The following is a 21,509-nucleotide window of genomic DNA, read 5'->3' as shown; positions in this document are numbered from 1 at the left end:
AGCATCTTTGGGATGTGGTGTGTAGCGTTATGTTGGGTGTATTTGGATAAGAGTATTTGGGCTCTGAGCTGAAGCACGGATCTAAAGAAGACCTCTCCCCCCCAAAGTTATCAGATTTCCTTAGCTCATCAGCTTGGAACTGGTTTGCATCAAAGTGACAGTTTTGGGGAGGATGGCACCGAGAAGAGGCCAAATAGTTTGTTATTCTGCTATGAGATGTCTGGAGAAAGGGGCCTGTTGGTGATAAAAACTCTTTGAAGTGGATGAGAGCTGAAATCCCGACATAGAGCTACGAACCCAGGCCAACCGGCATTTCCAAAAGATGGCATGGATTGACATCAGTCATAAATCAAGCCCCCCTCCAATAGGACACTGGGGGCTGAAACCGAAATCCAATCTCAAGAACTCAGGAACCAATCACCTATTGATCTGACAGACTATAAAGGACAAACACGGCCTTTCTTTCTCTCTCTCTCTCACCTGAACCAGTAACTCGCTGCCACAGCATAACCTGTAGCTCTGTTGCCAGAACCGGAACCAGAAACCAACCAAGTCTTTGCCGGCAACAGAAGAGTTAAACTGGGAGAAGGAGATTGAGCCGTACGAAGAATTCTTTTAAAGGACTTTATTAAATAAAGAACTTTACAGACTGCACTGCCCGCCTGTGCCCACCTGATCAGTGGAGTTTTACAGCTGGACAATTGACTAAGTCGACTGAATACGAAAGTGTCAGTCATTTAAATAGCTATTTGAGTCTTAAGAAACTTGACCCTTGGAACAAACAGGGCCCTGCTTTCCTCAAAGACTTCATCTTCAAGTAACTACGGTGGAACCCCAGCTTACAAAGAAGATTTTGTGCACAACCTTGGAGCCTTCAAACCAGTGGAAAATCTGTTTGGAAACGACTCTACTTTCGCGAAACCCCAACTTCCAGGTGCATCGACTGAGTGGAAGTTCTTGGACAAAGCCGAACCGGACTGCCTTTGTTCCAACCACACGGAACTCGTGCCGTGTGCTGTTATCTGAGCCGGAAGCCAGAGAGGCCTATCTGCGACGAAGTTCAGATAAGTTTAACAGTTTGGAGTTCATGATTCATGACATTTGAGAAATCAATTAGAAATGTTAATCTGTGATTCATAACTCTAGAATGTGTAATATCATTTAGTTTTCTTAAATATAAATGTGTGTTGCATTAAACTGTTTTGTTGATAATTTTAGAAATAAAATCTGTCAACGCCGAGAAATATCTTCTCATTCCTGTTTTACTGTTTATTCTGAAATTGACACAAGTTAATAGACATTAGATTAGTGGTGGCCCTGCCTATCCTTAATCATTGAATAATAATCAGTTAAGGGAAATTGTGGTAACAAGTAATGATAGGATCTTTCTTGGCACCTAAACGTAAATGAGACTGATATATATATATATATATATATATATATATATATATATATATATATATATAATGAGAAGTTACCTGACATAAATACTAACCTGCGTAGTTATTTAATGTGTGACTAATAATACTAACGAGAGACTCACCTTCGTCTTACTAACCGGTATTGTAGTCAATGTGTTTATAACCTTTTTTGTTTAACGATTTGTGTGTTATCATATGCGATCCCATGGTCTTTGATTTGGTCACGGAAGTGATTTGTCTTTGATTTGTTGATCTAGAGTTGAATTTTAATTAGTTTTTCCCTTTTATATAATTAGTGTAGTGCTACATTTAGTCTTTGTTTTGAATAAATTTGACAATTTATATCTTTGGAAATGGTGTCTGCGTCAAATTATTACAGAAATTGAGTTCTACAAGATTCCAGGATTCGTGATAAGGTGATACTATAAATACACTTCTATAATTGAAATTTATAAGTGTACCTTACGCTACATAATTGGTGCCCCGTGAGAGGAATCTTAGACTGAAAAGAACTAAGTTCTGTAATAGTTATTGGAGAGCTTTGTCCAGAAATCCAGATTCCAAAGGTTAGTAACAAGAAAACTTTTGTAGGCACGATACACTGTTTGTACTCTAGGGGACGCTCTAGAATTGCCCACGTGGTATGTGTATTTTTCTTTTTTTTTTTTTTTTTGCTGGAAGTTCTGTCAATACCCTCCAGCCTTTAAGAGACATCATGCAGCCAGGCCTCTTGGCTTGCGGCCACACCGTTCTGAACGCGCCCGATTTCATCAGATCTCGGAAGCTAAATGGAGCAGCGCCTGATCAGTACTTGGATGGGAGACCTCCTGGAAATACCAGGTACTGCAAGCTTTTTACGTCTCCTGGGTAACTTCATCGTAGATCTTAATACTCTCATTCTGTCTGGAGGAGATATAATTGATGAAATGTACACGTACCCGGCTACTTTCAACACCCTTTGCTGCACTGATATTTTTTCCTCCATTTTTCTTTTTCTTTTTTCTTTTTTCTGGAAGTTCCGTCAATATCCGCCAGCCTTTAAGAGACATCATGCAACCAGGCCTCTCGGCTTGCGGACACACAGTCCTGAACGCGCCCGATCTCGTCAGATCTCGGAAACTAAACGGGGCAGGACCTGGTCAGTACTTGGATGGGAGATCTCCAGGAAATACCAGGTGCTGCCAGCTTTTTACGTCTCCTGGGGAACTTCATCGTAGCTCTTAATACTCTCTTTCTGTCTGGAGAAGATATAATTGAAGAATTGTACACGTACCCGGCTACTTTCAACACCCTTTGCTGCACTGGTATTTTTCCCTCTATTTTTCTTTTTTTTTTTGCTGGAAGTTCCGTCAATACCCGCCAGCCTTTAAGAGACATCATGCAGCCAGGCATCTTGGCTTGCGGCCACACCATCCTGAACGCGACCGATCTCGTCAGATCTCGGAAGCTAAACGGGGCAGGACCTGGTCAGTACTTGAATGTGAGACCTCCTGGAAATACCTGGTGCTGCAAGCTTTTACGTCTCCTGGGTAACTTCATCGTAGCTCTTAATACTCTCTTTCTGTCTGAAGGAGATATAATTGAAGTATTATTCACATACCCGGCTTCTTTCAACACCCTTTGCTGCACTGGTATTTTTCCCTTCATTTTTCTTTTTTTTTTTTGTTGGAAGTTCCATCAATACCCGCCAGCCTTTAAGAGATATCATGCAGCCAGCCCTCTTGGCTTGCGTCCACACCGTCCTGAACGCGCCCGATCTCGACAGATCTCGGAAGCTAAACGGGGCAGGGCCTGGTCAGTACTTTGATGGGTGATCTCCTGGAAATACCAGGTGCTGCCAGCTTTTTACGTCTCCTGGGAAACTTCATCGTAGCTCTTAATACTCTCTTTCTGTCTGGAGGTGTTATAATTTAGGAATTGTACACGTACCCGGCTACTATCAACAGCCTTTGCTGCACTGATATTTTTCCCTCCATTTTTCTTTATTTTTATTTTTTTTTGCTGGAAGTTCCGTCAATACCCGCCAGCCTTTAAGAGACATCATGCAGCCAGGCCTCTTTGCTTGCGGCCACACTGTCCTGAACGCGCCCAATCTTGTGAGATCTTGGAAGCAAATCGTGGCAGGGCCTGGTCAGTATTTGGATGGGTGACCTCCTGGAAATACCAGGTACTGCAAACTTTTTACGTCTCCTGGGTTACTTCATCGTAGTTCTTAATTCTCTCTTTCTGTCAGGAGGAGATATAATTGAAGAATTGTACACGTACCCGGCTACTGTCAACACCCTTTGCTGCACTGATATTTTTCCCTCCATTTTTCATTTTTTTTTTTTTTTTGCTGGAAGTTACGTCAATACCCGCCAGCCATTAAGAGACATCATGCAGCCTGGCCTCTTGGCTTGCGGCCTCACCGTCCTGAACACGCCCGATCTCATCAGATCTCGGAAGCTAAACGGGGCAGGGCCTGATCAGTACTTGCATGGGAGACCTCCTGGAAATACCAGGTACTGCAAGCTTTTTACGTCTCCTGGGTAACTTCATTGTAGCTCTTAATTCTCTCTTTCTGTCTGGAGGAGATATAATTGAAGAATTGTACACGTACCCGGCTTCTTTCAACACCCTTTGCTGCACTGATATTTTTCCATCCATTTTTCTTTTTTTTTTTTTTTTTTTTGCTGGAAGTTCCGTCAATACCCGCCAGCCTTTAAGAGACATCATGCAGCCAGGCGTCTCGGCTTGCGGCCTCACCGTCCTGAACGCTACCGATCTTGTCAGATCTCGGAAGCTAAACGGGGCAGGGCCTGGTCAGTACTTGGATGGGTGACCTCCTGGAAATACCAGGTGCTGCAAGCTTTTTATGTCTCCTGGGTAACTTCATTGTAGCTCTTAATTCTCTCTTTCTGTCTGGAGGAGATATAATTGAAGAAATGTACACGTACCCGGCTACTTTCAACACCCTTTGCTGAACTGATATTTTTCCCTCCATTTTTCTTTTTTTATTTGCTGGAAGTTCCGTCAACACCCGTCTGCCTTAAAGAGACATCATGCAGCCAGGCCTCTCGGCTTGCGGCTACACCGTCCTGGACGCACCCCGTCTGGCAGGGGGGAAGCATCTCTGCCCACTACTTCGGCGTATCGGGGATTGTAGTGGATTTCTGCTCCGTTTTCCAATGACACTTGGGATTACGGTTGATTGATTACCTCTCCGGATTTGCACATTCCCCCAGCATGCCTCTGCCCGGCATGGGGATGGGGTGAAGTGTCCCTGTCTGCCATGGTGGTACGGACGTTTGGTGAAAGAGAGGCGCTAGAGTCTCTCCAGGGAAGGCCCCCGGCCTCACCGCCAACGAGCAGGGAGTGGGACAGGCTTCCCGGCCCCAAACAGCGAGTCGCCTCGCTCCCCCGGCCCACCTGGGTACAAAGGCGGGTGCTCTCTAACCCAGCCCTTGTGTTCGCGACGGCAATACGTATAATAAAACTGGAACGATACAGAGAAGATTTGCATGGCCCCTGTGCAAGGATGACACGCAAATTCGTGAAGCGTTCCATATCTTGGTCAGTTTCTCGGTAGCGCGCCGGTTCCCATTGTCCTTGCGGGCATCTGGTGCTTGCGTCGCGGGCGGTTTCTCACACCGTGGGTATCTCTCCCTCTCGCGCCCGTGCTCGGTGGTGTCGAGTCCTCTCGCACTCCTGCGTCACAGCGGATCTCTCGACCCCGTTCGGCGCAAGCGAATTTTCCCTCCGTTTTTGTTCTTTCCACTGCTAGCGCTGCCTCTGTGAAGGCGGATGGTGCTTGTGAGAAGTCAACAGCGTGTCCACCGAAAAGGGTGTCTGACTCCTGGTTTTGGATCCGGAAGGGTTGATAACAGACCGAAACGGTTACAATATGATACTGCTTAGATTAATTGTGAATATGTATTGTGATCGTGCTCGGCTCAGGTGTGCGTTCAGTCCGCACACAAAACATTTCGGTCGCGAAACGTCTAATCAAATCGAATAAAATGGCGGGGATAGCATGTTTGATCCGTGTGCTATTGTTTTTCAACAATTGTAATGCCCTTTGTAACGTTTAACCACTTCGTTACATACAGCTTGTTATAGGATATTTTGAACTGAACCTATTTTGCTGTGAATTTATATTTACTGCGAATAGTTTATTGTGGCTGGTCTTGGTCTGTCTGCACTAAATAAATGATTTGTATCAAGGGATTATTTAGTTTGTCTGTGTACTTTTTTACCTAACCACTAAAGGCCACTCCTTGCACTTCACACATTTGCCCTTTTAATTACTCCCTTACTGACATACATTAACATGCAATGTGCGTGTGATAATAGTTTTAGCAGCCTGTTGCCATTCAGGTGAGACAATAACTAGTAAATCCTTTTATTTATTTTTTCATGTTGGTGCGCCGCGAAGGTTTTTGGTCTCAGCAAAGTGTGCCGTGGCATTACAACGCTTGGGAACCACTGGCTTGGCTTGTTGGGCATCCAGGTATGCACTGAGATTACGATCGGCACGATGATTGTCGTTCTCAGGAGAATTGTGTTTCTTTGCTGATCACGTTCTCTGTCGCTTTTTACACAGTTCTTACAAGTGGCACATTGGGGATGAGGAGCAGAGCATGCTGACACGCATAGCTGTGGACTTCTGCATGGCATGGGGCCACAGGTCATTCCAAGTATTTCAAGACGACTGCAAATGTGTGGACACGTTGTGTTGGCCCAACCCTCACAGATTGTGCCAAGTCAAGTAGAGATGCATGTTGTGCTGTTCTAAAGTGACACGTCGTCAACGGCAAAAACACCTCTCAGAGTTCCTGGCTTGACTTGCCTCTGGAAGACAACAGGCTGGATATTTGCCGAAAGAAGCAAAGAGGACTAGACACCTCGCCTAGACGCAACTGCAGATTTCATTGTCATTTTACCATCATGGCCCTCGGTCAACAAGGCACCCAAACAGGGACTTGAACCCTGGACCCTCGGATTAAAAGTCTGATGCTCTACCGGCTGAACTACCCGGGCTTCAGTGAGGTGCTTCACAATGTGTTGGCTTCATGATATTTCCAGACCGCTTTCTGGACGGTTTAGAAAACTGGGCTCAGGGTGAAAAGGGTCACATGCATATGAGATGTGTGGGCAATGCGAGTTCTCCACAACAAATCCGAATTTCCGGGGTTTTTTCCTTGTCCTCATGCAATTCCAATGGCTTGACATTTGGGAGCTCGTCCAAAACCGATGTCAAACCATAATCACGCCTTTCTTCGAGCCGGAATTGAACCAGCGACCTAAGGAAGCCCGCTGCCTGAAACCTACAGTCCTCCACTCTACCAACTGAGCTATCAAAGGGAAGCTTCTCACCGTCTTCCTCTGGAAGTCTCTGTGGCCGTGCAAAGCCAAGAAGCACCGTGGCTTGGCTCAGTGGTTTTCAACCCGTGTACCGTGAGTACTACCCAATTGTGTCGTGAGATTTTTATCCCCTGAAAAATATTATGTCATTTTGTTTGGTCAACTTCATAAATCTTGTATCAAATCAAACTTATTCAAATGTGTGAAAATATTACATTTATACATCACCTGTAGAAAGCGTTTCATAACTGAAATGTTGTGTTTGCCGGACTGAACGCACACCTACACTGAGTTGCAGTGCTATCAGTTGTATCGTAAGGTACACTTATAAATTTCAATTTAAGAAGTGAATTTATAGTATCACCTTATCACGAATCCTGGAATCTTGTAGAACTCAATTTCTGTAATAATTGGACACAGACACCAATTCCAAAGATATAAATTGTTAAATTTATTCAAAACCAAAGACTAAATGTAGCACTACACTAATTATACAAAAGGGAAAAGCTAATTAAAATTCAACTCTAGATCAACAAATCAAAGACAAATCACTTCCGTGACCAAATCAAAGACCATGGGATCGCATATGATAACACACAAATCGTTAAACAAAAAAGGTTATAAACACATTAACTACAATACCGGTTAGTAAGACGAAGGTGAGTCTCTCGTTAGTATTGTTAGTCAGACATTAAATAACTACGCAGGTTAGTATTTATGTCAGGTAACTTCTCGTGATATATATATCAGTCTCATTTACGTTTAGGTGCCGAGAGAGATCCTATCATTACTTGTTACCACAATTTCCCTTAACTGATTATTATTCAATGATCAAGGATAGGCAGGGCCACCAATAATCTAACGTCTATTGACTTGTGTCAATTTCAGACTAAACAGTTAAACAGGAATGAGAAGATATTTCTCGGGGTTGACAGATTTTATTTCTAAAATTATCAACAAAACAGTTTAATGCAACACACATTTATATTTAAGAAAACTAAATGATATTACACATTCAAGAGTTATGAATCACAGAATAACATTTCTAATTGATTTCTCAAATGTCATGAATCATGAACTCCAAACTGTTAAACTTATCTGAACTTCGTCGCAGAGAGGCCTCTCTGTCTTCGGGCTCAGATCACAGCACACGGCACATGGTCCGTGTGGTTTGGAACAAAGGCAGTGCGGTTCGGCTTTGTCCAAGAACTTCCACTCAGTCGATGCACCTGGAAGTTGGGGTTTCGCGAAATTAGAGTCTTTTCCAAACAGATTTTCCACTGGTTTGAAGGCTCCAAGGTTGTGCACAAAATCTTCTTTGTAAGCAGGGTTCCACCGTAGTTACTTGAAGACAAAGTCTTTGAGGAAAGCAGGGCCCTGTTCGTTCCAAGGGTCAAGTTTCTTAAGACTCAAATAGCTATTTAAATGACTGAACACTTTCATATACATTCGACTTACTCAATTGTCCAGCTGTAAAACTCCACTGATCAGGTGGGCACAGGCGGGCATGCGCAGTCTGTAAAGTTCTTTATTTAATAAAGTCCTTTAAAAGAATTCTTCGTACGGCTCAATCTCCTTCTCCCAGTTTAACTCTTCTGTTGCTGGCAAAGACTTGGTTGGTTTCTGGTTCCGGTTCGGGCAACAGAGCTACAGGTTGAGCTGTGGCAGCGAGTTACTGGTTCAGGTGAGAGAGAAAGAGAGAGAGAGAGAGAGAGAGAGAGAGAGAGACTGTGCACTGTTCCTTATAGTCTGTCAGATCAATAGGTGATTGGTTCTTGAGTTCTTGAGATTGGATTTCGGTTTCAGCCCCCAGTGTCCTAATGGAGGGGGGCTTGATTTATGACTGATGTCAATCCATGCCATCTTTTGGAAATGCCGGTTGGCCCGGGTTCATAGCTCTATGTCGGGATTTCGGCTCTCGTCCACTTCAAAGAGTTTTTATCACCTACAGGCCCCTTTCTCCAGACATCTCATAGCAGGATTCAACCTATTTGGCCTCTTCTCGGTGCCATCCTCCCCAAAACTGTCACTTTGTCTCATTTGGCTTTGGTTTCCCCCCTCTGTGTTGAATAATCGGGCTCTAAATAGCCCCGGCGTTTCTCCTGCAGTTCTTCGTTCTTTCCACTGCTAGCGCTGCCTTTGTGAAGGCAGATGGTGCTTGTGAGAAGTCAACAGCGTGTCCACCGAAAAGGGTGTCTGACTCCTGGTTTTGGATCCGGAAGGGTTGATAACAGACCGAAACGGTTACAATATGATACTGCTTAGATTAACTGTGGATATGTATTGTGATCGTGCTCGGCTCAGGTGTGCATTCAGTCTGCACACAAAACATTTCGGTCGCGAAACGTCTAATCAAATCGAATAAAACGGCGGGGATAGCATGTTTGATCCGTGTGCTATTGTTTTTCAACAATTGTAATGCCCTTTGTAACGTTTAACCACTTCGTTAAATACAGCTTGTTATAGGATATTGTGAACTGAACCTATTTTGCTGTGAATTTATATTTACTGCGAATAGTTTATTGTGGCTGGTCTTGGTCTGTCTGCACTAAATAAATGATTTGTATCAAGGGATTATTTAGTTTGTCTGTGTACTATTTTACCTAACCACTAAGGGCCACTCCTTGCACTTCACACATTTGCCCTTTTAATTACTCCCTTACTGACATACATTAACATGCAATGTGCGTGTGATAATAGTTTTAGCAGCCTGTTGCCATTCAGGTGAGACAATAACTAGTAAATCCTTTTATTTATTTTTTCATGTTGGTGCGCCGCGAAGGTTTTTGGTCTCAGCAAAGTGTGCCGTGGCATTACAACGCTTGGGAACCACTGGCTTGGCTTGTTGGGCATCCAGGTATGCACTGAGATTACGATCGGCACAATGATTGTCGTTCTCAGGAGAATTGTGTTTCTTTGCTGATCACGTTCTCTGTCGCTTTTTACACAGTTCTTACAAGTGGCACATTGGGGATGAGGGGCAGAGCATGCTGACATGCATAGCTGTGGACTTCTGCATGGCATGGGGCCACAGGTCATTCCAAGTATTTCAAGACGCCTGCAAATGTGTGGACACGTTGTGTTGGCCCAACCCTCACAGATTGTGCCAAGTCAAGTAGAGATGCATGTTGTGCTGTTCTAAAGTGACACGTCGTCAACGGCAAAAACATCTCTAAGAGTTCCTGGCTTGACTTGCCTCTGGAAGACAACACTTGCCCAGGCTGGATATTGAAAAGGGTCACATGCATATGAGATGTTTGGCCAATGCAAGTTCTCCACAGCAAATCCAAATTTCCGGTGTTTTCTCCTTGTCCTCATGCAATTCCAATGGCTTGACATTTGGGAGCTCGTCCAAAACCGATGTCAAACCATAATCACGCCTTCCTTCGAGCCGGAATTGAACCAGCGACCTAAGGATGCCCGCTGTCTGAAACCTACAGTCCTCCGCTCTACCAACTGAGCTATCGAAGGGAAGCTTCTCACCGTCTTCCCCTGGCAGTCTCAGTGGCCGTGCAAAGCCATGAAGCACCGTGGCTTGGCTCAGTGGTTTTCAACCCGTGTGCCGTGAGGACTACCCAATTGTGTCGTGAGATTTTTATCCCCTGAAAAATATTATGTCATTTTGTTTGGTCAACTTCATAAATCTTGTATCAAATCAAACTTATTCAAATGTGTGAAAATATTACATTTATACATCACCTGTAGAAAGCGTTTCATAACTGAAATGTTGTGTTTGCCGGACTGAACGCACACCTACACTGAGTTGCAGTGCTATCAGTTGTATCGTAAGGTACACTTATAAATTTCAATTTAAGAAGTGAATTTATAGTATCACCTTATCACGAATCCTGGAATCTTGTAGAACTCAATTTCTGTAATAATTGGACACAGACACCAATTCCAAAGATATAAATTGTTAAATTTATTCAAAAACAAAGACTAAATGTAGCACTACACTAATTATACAAAAGGGAAAAGCTAATTAAAATTCAACTCTAGATCAACAAATCAAAGACAAATCACTTCCGTGACCAAATCAAAGACCATGGGATCGCATATGATAACACACAAATCGTTAAACAAAAAAGGTTATAAACACATTAACTACAATACCGGTTAGTAAGACGAAGGTGAGTCTCTCGTTAGTATTGTTAGTCAGACATTAAATAACTACGCAGGTTAGTATTTATGTCAGGTAACTTCTCGTTATATATATATCAGTCTCATTTACGTTTAGGTGCCGAGAAAGATCCTATCATTACTTGTTACCACAATTTCCCTTAACTGATTATTATTCAATGATCAAGGATAGGCAGGGCCACCAATAATCTAACGTCTATTGACTTGTGTCAATTTCAGACTAAACAGTTAAACAGGAATGAGAAGATATTTCTCGGGGTTGACAGATTTTATTTCTAAAATTATCAACAGAACAGTTTAATGCAACACACATTTATATTTAAGAAAACTAAATGATATTACACATTCTAGAGTTTTGAATCACAGAATAACATTTCTAATTGATTTCTCAAATGTCATGAATCATGAACTCCAAACTGTTAAACTTATCTGAACTTCGTCGCAGAGAGGCCTCTCTGTCTTCGGGCTCAGATCACAGCACACGGCACATGGTCCGTGTGGTTTGGAACAAAGGCAGTGCGGTTCGGCTTTGTCCGAGAACTTCCACTCAGTCGATGCACCTGGAAATTGGGGTTTCGCGAAATTAGAGTCTTTTCCAAACAGATTTTCCACTGGTTTGAAGGCTCCAAGGTTGTGCACAAAATCTTCTTTGTAAGCAGGGTTCCACCGTAGTTACTTGAAGACAAAGTCTTTGAGGAAAGCAGGGCCCTGTTCGTTCCAAGGGTCAAGTTTCTTAAGACTCAAATAGCTATTTAAATGACTGAACACTTTCATATACATTCGACTTACTCAATTGTCCAGCTGTAAAACTCCACTGATCAGGTGGGCACAGGCGGGCATGCGCAGTCTGTAAAGTTCTTTATTTAATAAAGTCCTTTAATAGAATTCTTCGTACGGCTCAATCTCCTTCTCCCAGTTTAACTCTTCTGTTGCCGGCAAAGACTTGGTTGGTTTCTGGTTCCGGTTCGGGCAACAGAGCTACAGGTTGAGCTGTGGCAGCGAGTTACTGGTTCAGGTGAGAGAGAAAGAGAGAGAGAGAGAGACTGTGCACTGTTCCTTATAGTCTGTCAGATCAATAGGTGATTGGTTCTTGAGTTCTTGAGATTGGATTTCGGTTTCAGCCCCCAGTGTCCTAATGGAGGGGGGCTTGATTTATGACTGATGTCAATCCATGCCATCTTTTGGAAATGCCGGTTGGCCCGGGTTCGTAGCTCTATGTCGGGATTTCGGCTCTCGTCCACTTCAAAGAGTTTTTATCACCTACAGGCCCCTTTCTCCAGACATCTCATAGCAGGATTCAACCTATTTGGCCTCTTCTCGGTGCCATCCTCCCCAAAACTGTCACTTTGATGCAAACCAGTTCCAAGCTGATGAGCAAAGGAAATCTGATAACTTTGGGGGTGGAGAGGTCTTCTTTAGATCAGTGCTTCAGCTCAGAGCCCGAATGCTCTTATCAAAATAAACCCAACATAACGCTACACAGTGGAACTGCAAGGCAATTGATTAAAGGGACATGTGGTGAATTCCTTTTTATCTTTATACTGTTGTTGGATGTCTCCTGTTCCTCTAAGTCTCATTTGGCCTTGGTTTTCCCCCTCTGTGTTGAATAATCGGGCTCTAAATAGCCCCGGCGTTTCTCCTGCAGTTCTTCGTTCTTTCCACTGCTAGCGCTGCCTTTGTGCAGCTTGTTATAGGATATTGTGAACTGAACCTATTTTGCTGTGAATTTATATTTACTGCGAATAGTTTATTGTGGCTGGTCTTGGTCTGTCTGCACTAAATAAATGATTTGTATCAAGGGATTATTTAGTTTGTCTGTGTACTTTTTTACCTAACCACTAAGGTCCACTCCTTGCACATCACACATTTGCCCTTTTAATTACTCCCTTACTGACATACTTTAACATGCAATGTGCGTGTGATAATAGTTTTAGCAGCCTGTTGCCATTCAGGTGAGACAATACCTAGTAAATCCTTTTTTTTTTTTTCATGTTGGTGCGCCGCGAAGGTTTTTGGTCTCAGCAAAGTGTGCCGTGGCATTACAACGCTTGGGAACCACTGGCTTGGCTTGTTGGGCATCCAGGTATGCACTGAGATTACGATCGGCACGATGATTGTCGTTCTCAGGAGAATTGTGTTTCTTTGCTGATCACGTTCTCTGTCGCTTTTTACACAGTTCTTACAAGTGGCACATTGGGGATGAAGAGCAGAGCATGCTGACACGCATAGCTGTGGACTTCTGCATGGCATGGGGCCACAGGTCATTCCAAGTATTTCAAGACGCCTGCAAATGTGTGGACACGTTGTGTTGGCCCAACCCTCACAGATTGTGCCAAGTCAAGTAGAGATGCATGTTGTGCTGTTCTAAAGTGACACGTCGTCAACAGCAAAAACATCTCTCAGAGTTCCTGGCTTGACTTGCCTCTGGAAGACAACACTTGCCCAGGCTGGATATTTGCCGAAAGAAGCAAAGAGGACTAGACACCTTGCCTAGACGCAACTGCATATTTCATTGTCACCTGGAAGGCCATCCAGGCTTTTCACCATCATGGCCCTCGGTCAACAAGGCGCCCGAACAGGGACTCGAACCCTGGACCCTCAGATTAAAAGTCTGATGCTCTAACACACAAATCGTTAAACAAAAAAGGTTATAAACACATTAACTACAATACCGGTTAGTAAGACGAAGGTGAGTCTCTCGTTAGTATTGTTAGTCAGACATTAAATAACTACGCAGGTTAGTATTTATGTCAGGTAACTTCTCGTTATATATATATCAGTCTCATTTACGTTTAGGTGCCGAGAAAGATCCTATCGTTACTTGTTACCACAATTTCCCTTAACTGATTATTATTCAATGATCAAGGATAGGCAGGGCCACCAATAATCTAACATCTATTGACTTGTGTCAATTTCAGACTAAACAGTTAAACAGGAATGAGAAGATATTTCTCGGGGTTGACAGATTTTATTTCTAAAATTATCAACAAAACAGTTTAATGCAACACACATTTATATTTAAGAAAACTAAATGATATTACACATTCTAGAGTTTTGAATCACAGAATAACATTTCTAATTGATTTCTCAAATGTCATGAATCATGAACTCCAAACTGTTAAACTTATCTGAACTTCGTCGCAGAGAGGCCTCTCTGTCTTCGGGCTCAGATCACAGCACACGGCACATGGTCCGTGTGGTTTGGAACAAAGGCAGTGCGGTTCGGCTTTGTCCAAGAACTTCCACTCAGTCGATGCACCTGGAAATTGGGGTTTCGCGAAATTAGAGTCTTTTCCAAACAGATTTTCCACTGGTTTGAAGGCTCCAAGGTTGTGCACAAAATCTTCTTTGTAAGCAGGGTTCCACCGTAGTTACTTGAAGACAAAGTCTTTGAGGAAAGCAGGGCCCTGTTCGTTCCAAGGGTCAAGTTTCTTAAGACTCAAATAGCTATTTAAATGACTGAACACTTTCATATACATTCGACTTACTCAATTGTCCAGCTGTAAAACTCCACTGATCAGGTGGGCACAGGCGGGCATGCGCAGTCTGTAAAGTTCTTTATTTAATAAAGTCCTTTAATAGAATTCTTCGTACGGCTCAATCTCCTTCTCCCAGTTTAACTCTTCTGTTGCCGGCAAAGACTTGGTTGGTTTCTGGTTCCGGTTCGGGCAACAGAGCTACAGGTTGAGCTGTGGCAGCGAGTTACTGGTTCAGGTGAGAGAGAAAGAGAGAGAGAGAGAGAGAGAGAGAGAGAGACTGTGCACTGTTCCTTATAGTCTGTCAGATCAATAGGTGATTGGTTCTTGAGTTCTTGAGATTGGATTTCGGTTTCAGCCCCCAGTGTCTTAATGGAGGGGGGCTTGATTTATGACTGATGTCAATCCATGCCATCTTTTGGAAGTGCCGGTTGGCCCGGGTTCGTAGCTCTATGTCGGGATTTCGGCTCTCGTCCACTTCAAAGAGTTTTTATCACCTACAGGCCCCTTTCTCCAGACATCTCATAGCAGGATTCAACCTATTTGGCCTCTTCTCGGTGCCATCCACCCCAAAACTGTCACTTTGATGCAAACCAGTTCCAAGCTGATGAGCAAAGGAAATCTGATAACTTTGGGGGTGGAGAGGTCTTCTTTAGATCAGTGCTTCAGCTCAGAGCCCAAATGCTCTTATCAAAATACACCCAACATAACGCTACACAGTGGAACTGCAAGGCAATTGATTAAAGGGACATGTGGTGAATTCCTTTTTATCTTTATACTGTTGTTGGATGTCTCCTGTTCCTCTAAGTCTCATTTGGCCCTGGTTTTCCCCCTCTGTGTTGAATAATCGGGCTCTAAATAGCCCCGGCGTTTCTCCTGCAGTTCTTCGTTCTTTCCACTGCTAGCGCTGCCTTTGTGCAGCTTGTTATAGGATATTGTGAACTGAACCTATTTTGCTGTGAATTTATATTTACTGCGAATAGTTTATTGTGGCTGGTCTTGGTCTGTCTGCACTAAATAAATGATTTGTATCAAGGGATTATTTAGTTTGTCTGTGTACTTTTTTACCTAACCACTAAGGGCCACTCCTTGCACTTCACACATTTGCCCTTTTAATTACTCCCTTACTGACATACTTTAACATGCAATGTGCGTGTGATAATAGTTTTAGCAGCCTGTTGCCATTCAGGTGAGACAATACCTAGTAAATCCTTTTTTTTTTTTTTCATGTTGGTGCGCCGCGAAGGTTTTTGGTCTCAGCAAAGTGTGCCGTGGCATTACAACGCTTGGGAACCACTGGCTTGGCTTGTTGGGCATCCAGGTATGCACTGAGATTACGAACGGCACGATGATTGTCGTTCTCAGGAGAATTGTGTTTCTTTGCTGATCATGTTCTCTGTCGCTTTTTACAAAGTTCTTACAAGTGGCACATTGGGGATGAGGAGCAGAGCATGCTGACACGCATAGCTGTGGACTTCTGCATGGCATGGGGCCACAGGTCATTCCAAGTATTTCAAGACGCCTGCAAATGTGTGGACACGTTGTGTTGGCCCAACCCTCACAGATTGTGCCAAGTCAAGTAGAGATGCATGTTGTGCTGTTCTAAAGTGACACGTCGTCAACGGCAAAAACATCTCTCAGAGTTCCTGGCTTGACTTGCCTCTGGAAGACAACACTTGCCCAGGCTGGATATTTGCCGAAAGAAGCAAAGAGGACTAGACACCTTGCCTAGACGCAACTGCATATTTCATTGTCACCTGGAAGGCCATCCAGGCTTTTCACCATCATGGCTCTCGGTCAACAAGGCGCCCGAACAGGGACTCGAACCCTGGACCCTCAGATTAAAAGTCTGATGCTCTACCGGCTGAGCTACCCGGGCTTCAGTGAAGTGCTTCACAATGTGTTGGCTTCATGATTGTTCCAGACCGCTTTCTGGCCGGTTTAGAAAACTGGGCTCAGGGTCACATGCATATGAGATGTTTGGGCAATGCGAGTTCTCCACAGCAAATCCGAATTTCCGGTGTTTTCTCCTTGTCCTCATGCAATTCCAATGGCTTGACATTTGGGAGCTCGTCCAAAACCGATGTCAAACCATAATCACGCCTTCCTTCGAGCCGGAATTGAACCAGCGACCTAAGGATGCCCGCTGCCTGAAACCTACAGTCCTCCGCTCTACCAACTGAGCTATCGAAGGGAAGCTTCTCACCGTCTTCCCCTGGCAGTCTCAGTGGCCGTGCAAAGCCAAGAAGCACCGTGGCTTGGCTCAGTGGTTTTCAACCCGTGTGCCGTGAGGACTACCCAATTGTGTCGTGAGATTTTTATCCCCTGAAAAATATTATGTCATTTTGTTTGGTCAACTTCATAAATCTTGTATCAAATCAAACTTATTCAAATGTGTGAAAATATTACATTTATACATCACCTGTAGAAAGCGTTTCATAACTGAATTGTTGTGTTTGCCGGACTGAACGCACACCTACACTGAGTTGCAGTGCTATCAGTTGTATCGTAAGGTACACTTATAAATTTCAATTTAAGAAGTGAATTTATAGTATCACCTTATCACGAATCCTGGAATCTTGTAGAACTCAATTTCTGTAATAATTGGACACAGACACCAATTCCAAAGATATAAATTGTTAAATTTATTCAAAAACAAAGACTAAATGTAGCACTACACTAATTATACAAAAGGGAAAAGCTAATTAAAATTCAACTCTAGATCAACAAATCAAAGACAAATCACTTCCGTGACCAAATCAAAGACCATGGGATCGCATATGATAGCACACAAATCGTTTAACAAAAAAGGTTATAAACACATTAACTACAATACCGGTTAGTAAGACGAAGGTGAGTCTCTCGTTAGTATTGTTAGTCAGACATTAAATAACTACGCAGGTTAGTATTTATGTCAGGTAACTTCTCGTTATATATATATCAGTCTCATTTACGTTTAGGTGCCGAGAAAGATCCTATCGTTACTTGTTACCACAATTTCCCTTAACTGATTATTATTCAATGATCAAGGATAGGCAGGGCCACCAATAATCTAACGTCTATTGACTTGTGTCAATTTCAGACTAAACAGTTAAACAGGAATGAGAAGATATTTCTCGGGGTTGACAGATTTTATTTCTAAAATTATCAACAAAACAGTTTAATGCAACACACATTTATATTTAAGAAAACTAAATGATATTACACATTCTAGAGTTTTGAATCACAGAATAACATTTCTAATTGATTTCTCAAATGTCATGAATCATGAACTCCAAACTGTTAAACTTATCTGAACTTCGTCGCAGAGAGGCCTCTCTGTCTTCGGGCTCAGATCACAGCACACGGCACATGGTCCGTGTGGTTTGGAACAAAGGCAGTGCGGTTCGGCTTTGTCCAAGAACTTCCACTCAGTCGAAGCACCTGGAAGTTGGGGTTTCGCGAAATTAGAGTCTTTTCCTAACAGATTTTCCACTGGTTTGAAGGCTCCAAGGTTGTGCACAAAATCTTCTTTGTAAGCAGGGTTCCACCGTAGTTACTTGAAGACAAAGTCTTTGAGGAAAGCAGGGCCCTGTTCGTTCCAAGGGTCAAGTTTCTTAAGACTCAAATAGCTATTTAAATGACTGAACACTTTCATATACATTCGACTTACTCAATTGTCCAGCTGTAAAACTCCACTGATCAGGTGGGCACAGGCGGGCATGCGCAGTCTGTAAAGTTCTTTATTTAATAAAGTCCTTTAAAAGAATTCTTCGTACGGCTCAATCTCCTTCTCCCAGTTTAACTCTTCTGTTGCCGGCAAAGACTTGGTTGGTTTCTGGTTCCGGTTCGGGCAACAGAGCTACAGGTTGAGCTGTGGCAGCGAGTTACTGGTTCAGGTGAGAGAGAAAGAGAGAGAGAGAGATAGAGAGAGAGAGAGAGAGAGAGAGAGAGAGACTGTGCACTGTTCCTTATAGTCTGTCAGATCAATAGGTGATTGGTTCTTGAGTTCTTGAGATTGGATTTCGGTTTCAGCCCCCAGTGTCCTAATGGAGGGGGGCTTGATTTATGACTGATGTCAATCCATGCCATCTTTTGGAAATGCCGGTTGGCCCGGGTTCGTAGCTCTATGTCGGGATTTCGGCTCTCGTCCACTTCAAAGAGTTTTTATCACCTACAGGCCCCTTTCTCCAGACATCTCATAGCAGGATTCAACCTATTTGGCCTCTTCTCGGTGCCATCCTCCCCAAAACTGTCACTTTGATGCAAACCAGTTCCAAGCTGATGAGCAAAGGAAATCTGATAACTTTGGGGGTGGAGAGGTCTTCTTTAGATCAGTGCTTCAGCTCAGAGCCCAAATGCTCTTATCAAAATACACCCAACATAACGCTACACAGTGGAACTGCAAGGCAATTGATTAAAGGGACATGTGGTGAATTCCTTTTTATCTTTATACTGTTGTTGGATGTCTCCTGTTCCTCTAAGTCTCATTTGGCCTTGGTTTTCCCCCTCTGTGTTGAATAATCGGGCTCTAAATAGCCCCGGCGTTTCTCCTGCAGTTCTTCGTTCTTTCCACTGCTAGCGCTGCCTTTGTGCAGCTTGTTATAGGATATTGTGAACTGAACCTATTTTGCTGTGAATTTATATTTACTGCGAATAGTTTATTGTGGCTGGTCTTGGTCTGTCTGCACTAAATAAATGATTTGTATCAAGGGATTATTTAGTTTGTCTGTGTACTTTTTTACCTAACCACTAAGGGCCACTCCTTGCACTTCACACATTTGCCCTTTTAATTACTCCCTTACTGACATACTTTAACATGCAATGTGCGTGTGATAATAGTTTTAGCAGCCTGTTGCCATTCAGGTGAGACAATACCTAGTAAATCCTTTTTTTTTTTTTTCATGTTGGTGCGCCGCGAAGGTTTTTGGTCTCAGCAAAGTGTGCCGTGGCATTACAACGCTTGGGAACCACTGGCTTGGCTTGTTGGGCATCCAGGTATGCACTGAGATTACGATCGGCACGATGATTGTCGTTCTCAGGAGAATTGTGTTTCTTTGCTGATCATGTTCTCTGTCGCTTTTTACAAAGTTCTTACAAGTGGCACATTGGGGATGAGGAGCAGAGCATGCTGACACGCATAGCTGTGGACTTCTGCATGGCATGGGGCCACAGGTCATTCCAAGTATTTCAAGACGCCTGCAAATGTGTGGACACGTTGTGTTGGCCCAACCCTCACAGATTGTGCCAAGTCAAGTAGAGATGCATGTTGTGCTGTTCTAAAGTGACACGTCGTCAACGGCAAAAACATCTCTCAGAGTTCCTGGCTTGACTTGCCTCTGGAAGACAACACTTGCCCAGGCTGGATATTTGCCGAAAGAAGCAAAGAGGACTAGACACCTTGCCTAGACGCAACTGCATATTTCATTGTCACCTGGAAGGCCATCCAGGCTTTTCACCACCATGGCCCTCGGTCAACAAGGCGCCCGAACAGGGACTCGAACCCTGGACCCTCAGATTAAAAGTCTGATGCTCTAACACACAAATCGTTAAACAAAAAAGGTTATAAACACATTAACTACAATACCGGTTAGTAAGACGAAGGTGAGTCTCTCGTTAGTTTTGTTAGTCAGACATTAAATAACTACGCAGGTTAGTATTTATGTCAGGTAACTTCTCGTTATATATATATCAGTCTCATTTACGTTTAGGTGCCGAGAAAGATCCTATCGTTACTTGTTACCACAATTTCCCTTAACTGATTATTATTCAATGATCAAGGATAGGCAGGGCCACCAATAATCTAACGTCTATTGACTTGTGTCAATTTCAGACTAAACAGTTAAACAGGAATGAGAAGATATTTCTCAGGGTTGACAGATTTTATTTCTAAAATTATCAACAAAACAGTTTAATGCAACACACATTTATATTTAAGAAAACTAAATGATATTACACATTCTAGAGTTTTGAATCACAGAATAACATTTCGAATTGATTTCTCAAATGTCATGAATCATGAACTCCAAACTGTTAAACTTATCTGAACTTCGTCGCAGAGAGGCCTCTCTGTCTTCGGGCTCAGATCACAGCACACGGCACATGGTCCGTGTGGTTTGGAACAAAGGCAGTGCGGTTCGGCTTTGTCCAAGAACTTCCACTCAGTCGATGCACCTGGAAATTGGGGTTTCGCGAAATTAGAGTCTTTTCCAAACAGATTTTCCACTGGTTTGAAGGCTCCAAGGTTGTGCACAAAATCTTCTTTGTAAGCAGGGTTCCACCGTAGTTACTTGAAGACAAAGTCTTTGAGGAAAGCAGGGCCCTGTTCGTTCCAAGGGTCAAGTTTCTTAAGACTCAAATAGCTATTTAAATGACTGAACACTTTCATATACATTCGACTTACTCAATTGTCCAGCTGTAAAACTCCACTGATCAGGTGGGCACAGGCGGGCATGCGCAGTCTGTAAAGTTCTTTATTTAATAAAGTCCTTTAAAAGAATTCTTCGTACGGCTCAATCTCCTTCTCCCAGTTTAACTCTTCTGTTGCCGGCAAAGACTTGGTTGGTTTCTGGTTCTGGTTCGGGCAACAGAGCTACAGGTTGAGCTGTGGCAGCGAGTTACTGGTTCAGGTGAGAGAGAAAGAGAGAGAGAGAGAAAGAGAGAGAGAGAGAGAGAGAGAGACTGTGCACTGTTCCTTATAGTCTGTCAGATCAATAGGTGATTGGTTCTTGAGTTCTTGAGATTGGATTTCGGTTTCAGCCCCCAGTGTCCTAGTGGAGGGGGGCTTGATTTATGACTGATGTCAATCCATGCCATCTTTTGGAAATGCCGGTTGGCCCGGGTTCGTAGCACTATGTCGGGATTTCGGCTCTCGTCCACTTCAAAGAGTTTTTATCACCTACAGGCCCCTTTCTCCAGACATCTCATAGCAGGATTCAACCTATTTGGCCTCTTCTCGGTGCCATCCTCCCCAAAACTGTCACTTTGATGCAAACCAGTTCCAAGCTGATGAGCAAAGGAAATCTGATAACTTTGGGGGTGGAGAGGTCTTCTTTAGATCAGTGCTTCAGCTCAGAGCCCAAATGCTCTTATCAAAATACACCCAACATAACGCTACACAGTGGAACTGCAAGGCAATTGATTAAAGGGA

The 21,509-nt window shown here is 43.3% G+C and overlaps 6 non-coding genes and 7 pseudogenes across 6 annotated transcripts; 8 read left to right on the top strand and 5 right to left on the bottom strand.

Annotated features, from left to right (window-relative positions):
* Positions 1-2,154: 2,154 nt before the first annotated feature.
* On the top strand, positions 2,155-2,273 carry LOC136725688 (uncharacterized; annotated as a pseudogene).
* A 216-nt stretch (positions 2,274-2,489) lies between these two features.
* On the top strand, positions 2,490-2,608 carry LOC136725681 (uncharacterized; annotated as a pseudogene).
* Positions 2,609-2,817: 209 nt separating this feature from the next.
* On the top strand, positions 2,818-2,936 carry LOC136725685 (uncharacterized; annotated as a pseudogene).
* A 209-nt stretch (positions 2,937-3,145) lies between these two features.
* On the top strand, positions 3,146-3,264 carry LOC136725687 (uncharacterized; annotated as a pseudogene).
* Positions 3,265-3,481: 217 nt separating this feature from the next.
* On the top strand, positions 3,482-3,600 carry LOC136725680 (uncharacterized; annotated as a pseudogene).
* A 215-nt stretch (positions 3,601-3,815) lies between these two features.
* On the top strand, positions 3,816-3,934 carry LOC136725679 (uncharacterized; annotated as a pseudogene).
* A 218-nt stretch (positions 3,935-4,152) lies between these two features.
* On the top strand, positions 4,153-4,271 carry LOC136725684 (uncharacterized; annotated as a pseudogene).
* Positions 4,272-4,866: 595 nt separating this feature from the next.
* Positions 4,867-4,973, top strand: LOC136725683 (U6 spliceosomal RNA). The gene has a single exon (XR_010807663.1). It is a non-coding gene; the product is annotated as a U6 spliceosomal RNA (small nuclear RNA).
* A 1,394-nt stretch (positions 4,974-6,367) lies between these two features.
* trnak-uuu (transfer RNA lysine (anticodon UUU)) lies at positions 6,368-6,440 on the bottom strand. Its single transcript has one exon. It is a non-coding gene; the product is annotated as a tRNA-Lys (tRNA).
* Positions 6,441-6,675: 235 nt separating this feature from the next.
* On the bottom strand, positions 6,676-6,764 carry trnay-gua (transfer RNA tyrosine (anticodon GUA)). The gene is given in 2 exon segments: positions 6,676-6,711; positions 6,728-6,764. It is a non-coding gene; the product is annotated as a tRNA-Tyr (tRNA).
* Positions 6,765-10,146: 3,382 nt separating this feature from the next.
* trnay-gua (transfer RNA tyrosine (anticodon GUA)) lies at positions 10,147-10,235 on the bottom strand. The gene is given in 2 exon segments: positions 10,147-10,182; positions 10,199-10,235. It is a non-coding gene; the product is annotated as a tRNA-Tyr (tRNA).
* A 5,951-nt stretch (positions 10,236-16,186) lies between these two features.
* trnak-uuu (transfer RNA lysine (anticodon UUU)) lies at positions 16,187-16,259 on the bottom strand. The gene has a single exon. It is a non-coding gene; the product is annotated as a tRNA-Lys (tRNA).
* Positions 16,260-16,485: 226 nt separating this feature from the next.
* trnay-gua (transfer RNA tyrosine (anticodon GUA)) lies at positions 16,486-16,574 on the bottom strand. Its single transcript is given in 2 exon segments — positions 16,486-16,521; positions 16,538-16,574. It is a non-coding gene; the product is annotated as a tRNA-Tyr (tRNA).
* Between the last annotated feature and the right edge of the window lie 4,935 nt (positions 16,575-21,509).

The sequence above is a fragment of the Amia ocellicauda genome, unplaced genomic scaffold (genome assembly GCF_036373705.1).
Source record: "Amia ocellicauda isolate fAmiCal2 unplaced genomic scaffold, fAmiCal2.hap1 HAP1_SCAFFOLD_218, whole genome shotgun sequence".
In the NCBI taxonomy this organism is placed as follows: domain Eukaryota; kingdom Metazoa; phylum Chordata; class Actinopteri; order Amiiformes; family Amiidae; genus Amia; species Amia ocellicauda.
The sequence above is the reverse complement of the archived record's forward strand: the minus strand, read 5'-3'. Positions and strand labels throughout refer to the sequence as shown.